This window comes from Alligator sinensis, unplaced genomic scaffold, assembly GCF_000455745.1.
Source record: "Alligator sinensis unplaced genomic scaffold, ASM45574v1 scaffold674_1, whole genome shotgun sequence".
In the NCBI taxonomy this organism is placed as follows: domain Eukaryota; kingdom Metazoa; phylum Chordata; order Crocodylia; family Alligatoridae; genus Alligator; species Alligator sinensis.
Window position 1 is genome coordinate 2,558,323 of NW_005842032.1, and position 3,634 is coordinate 2,561,956.

The 3,634-nt window shown below is 50.2% G+C and overlaps 1 long non-coding RNA gene across 2 annotated transcripts in view; it reads right to left on the bottom strand.

The window, feature by feature from the left end:
* The window catches only part of LOC102387511, a 14,621-nt gene that overhangs the window by 1,295 nt on the left and 9,692 nt on the right, over positions 1-3,634 (bottom strand). The window contains exons 3-4 of one of the 2 annotated variants that reach the window (XR_003093754.1): positions 2,188-2,280; positions 67-1,307 (exon numbers count right to left, since the gene is read on the bottom strand). This is a non-coding gene — a long non-coding RNA (uncharacterized LOC102387511). Of the gene's footprint in view, positions 1-66; positions 1,308-2,187; positions 2,281-3,634 lie in introns of those variants that run through there. The other variant, XR_323684.2, reaches the window with a different exon arrangement.

Genomic DNA, 3,634 nt, shown 5'->3' on the forward strand with positions numbered 1-3,634 from the left:
GCTGCTCCATGCCACAGGTGCAGTGTGGCTTGGTAGGGTGCTACACGCTGTCTGCAGCTGGGGCAGTTCCATGTGTCAGCCAGAGCCCAGCACCACTCAACCCCAGTGGCCCCAGCTGTACCTGCTCCATGGGGCAGATGCTGCATAGGTGTCAGGTGGGGGGGGCGGCGATCCCTGCTGCCCCCCACTGCCCCATGCTGCACAGGGTGGGAGTCTGCCACAGGTACCCAGAGGCCCCAGGTGCTGCCAGTGAGTGCAGGCCCCAATCGCTGCTGCTGCAGCTGGTGAGTGCGGGGCTTTTTTCCCCCCCCAAGTGTCAGGACCAGGCTGGGGCCAGGCGGGGGGGGGGTCAGGCAGGGCAGCCATGGGGGCTTCTCCTGTGGCTCCTCCCACCTGGGGAGATGTAGGCACAGCCAGAGGAGCTATGGGAGAACCTGCAGCTGGCCAGCTGTGCCCGCCTCTACCCGGCCAATCCGAATCTCTGAATCAGCGCCGAATCTTCCGAAGCCAATTCAACCAAATCAATTCAGGACAATGATCCAAATCTCCGAATCAAATCACTGTCCTCCAAATCAGCTGAATCCGAATCGAATACTTCCCTATTTGCACAGGCCTAAGGCTTTGTCTTGAAATACCAGAGAATCTGGCTCTAACTACTGCAGACAGCTATTTGGCTTTTAGCTTTTGTTTTTCACTAAGTTGGGAAGAAAACCACCTATTTTAAGTCTGTATACATTCGTAATAACTTTCATATTATGTTTTGGCTGGTGGGAAAGTGGTGATGTTATTGTGTTTGTATTTTGAAATACAAACAGAATTATAATTGTCTATGTACATTTCTTTTTTTTGTTGTTGTTGGTAAAAAATCTGATCAGAAATCATTTTGCTCCTGCCTCTTTCCCCATATATTCTGTTCTACCTTTACTCCATGAGAGATTCAACATATTAATGGTTTCTTTGGATACTGTTCCTACAAGATTTATAACTGCATCGTTCACACAAACTCAATGCCATGAGTTAGGTGACTTGTCACACACCAAGCAGTAAAGGTCAGGTATCGAATATGTAAAGCAGTACTAGTTAAAAAGAGATTGTAAACATGTATCTTAAACAACAGCATTGATGTTATAACGTTGGACTGCTGCAGCCATGATGGTCCAGGAAATGTTGGAGGCAGGGATTTTTGTGGGTGGTATCTTCTTACTGGACCAAATACATGCTTGGGAGACATTCAGACAAGCTTGCCAAATGTTAATTTGTCATCTTGCCCTGAGACTGGATTGAAAGCTGGAATGTTTCTGCTTAGCCTCAGACAGAAGGAATATAAAGAGAATACAATAATCACTAGAGCATGGATATTCAGCTGCTATCTCACACATGCCTAAGTCAAGACTGTTCCTTGACATGCCTAAGTCAAGCCAATTGGTGGCCCCTGAGGGGTTATATTGTGGCTCCCGGACACCTGCCCAGCTGCTGCTCTCCCCATCAACCTGGCTACAACAACAGCTGGAGTCTCTGCAAACCCACTCCCTCCCCAGCTGCTGCTTCCTGCCCGTATTCCAGGGGGCAGGGCAGAGCAGCTGCATGGGGACCTGGGGGTGAGCCTGGGGTGCACAGTACAACAGGGGGTTGCAGATATGGGGTGCAATGTGGGGACTGGGTTGCAGATATGGGGTGCAATGGTGGGATAAGCATATGGGTGCATGGAGTAGCAGTGGGGGGGTCATGGGTGCACAGTGTAGCTGTTGTGGGAGAGGTCTCAGATGCACAGTGCAGCAGTGGGGGGAGGGTTGTGGGCACTCAGTGCACTGAGGGGTGCTGGGCATATGGGAAGATGTCATGGGCATGAGGTAAAGCAGTTGGGGGGTGTCTGTAGGGATGTGGCCTGGAGGGGCCATGGCTCACCCTGGTGCAGCCTACAGGGTATGCAGCCCCACTGGTATGGACCTTTTGATGAGGCCCCCAGCTACTTGGAGGTTGGACAGCCCTGTCCTAAGTTAAGGCATACCTGGCATATGTTCATTCACAGATCCCTTTCTTTCTCCCTTTATCCCCATCAACTCCCCTTCCTAAATTAATTGTACATAGAAATGATATGCTATATCATTTTTCATTTAAAATCCGATCCAAGTCCAATGAAGCCAGGAAAAAGACTCTCCACGTGATTAATTGTAATGGAAATATTACCTTTACTGCTGCATCACAAAATTCTGCTCAAGTCAGTGCATAGTATGAAGACTTCCAGTTTTTTTAAGCAGTAAGAAAATTCTCTTCTTGCATCTGAAACCAAAATAGGTAGCCCTATTAATCTTAGAATATCACACTGGTATATAATATTTCCATTTTTTGCATGAAGGATGACTAATGATAAGATCAGAAGTGATTTGGTTCCCTCTTTTTAGTGAACACACATGAAGACATGCAGTGTGGCTACATAGAGTGGTGATGTGTAGGGGGTGCACGGGGGTACATGTGCACCCCCTGAGAATGCTGGTGTACCCCTTGGTTGGCTGTGCTCGCTGCTTAGGCGATGGGCGGGGGGGCCAGGCAGGAGCGCCGGCGCCCCCCCTGCAAGCGTTGCAGCTGATCACTGTAGCCGCTCCCAGAAGTGGCTGCAGCGAACTTCCCCCAGGCATTGAGATCTGCCATGGGGGACTGACCCCCCTCCCCCACGGTCAGCACAATCGGCCACAGGGGACGTCCCTCCGGTCGCTGACTCAAGAGGCACCAGTCACCCATGGCTACATATAACATGCTTTTGGTTCAATCCTCAGTGCATAAACTATATTACAAAAATATAAATCTAATTTTTTGCAAGAGAATGTCTTGTACTGATTGTTAGAAAATTATCTTCCAAGGATCCCATTTTTTAAAACTCACTGATTGTGTCCAGAAAATCAAGTAGGTGAAATATTTAAATCCATCATGTCTCTGCATCTTAGTACAGGTACAAAATTGTGGAACCAGATGGTAAGGCCATGAGGGAGTTCGGTGCACAGGTGGTATTCTCTTCCATCCTACCAGTGAGCGGACGCGGAAGATGGCATGAGAACTGCATCCGAGAGACCAGCTGGCGGCTTCGGCAGTGGTGTCTCGAGGCAGGCTTCGGCTTCCTGGACAATGACCCGCACATCACGACGAGGGACATGCTCAGTTGGGATGGGCTTCACCTGTCCCCCAAAGGTAAGCGTGTGTTTTCTTCTAGGTTGGTGGATCTCCTCCGGCGGGCTTTAAACTAGGCTCGCTGGGGGGAGGGGAAGATGAGGGCGGGGGAAGCTGTGGACCACCAAACCATGTGGCACCCACAAGGACAGCCCAGCCTGAAGAAAGAGAACATTGGGAACCTGCAAGCTGCGGGGCGGCCAGCACTACGGCACAGGTAAGAAATGAGAAGGTAAGAAATAAGGGGCCCCTTGGGACTCGGAGCGGGGGGGCAGCAAAGGCACCTGTCGCCTCCTGCTTGCACAAAACACCTACGACTTAGTGGGGCTAACGGAAACCTGGTGGGATTCGTCCCACGACTGGGCGGTACATATTGAGGGTTATAGATTGTACAGAAAGGACAGGGTGGGGAAAAAAGGGGGAGGGGTTGCTCTATGTCAATGAGCAATATACGTCAACCCTCATCAAGATG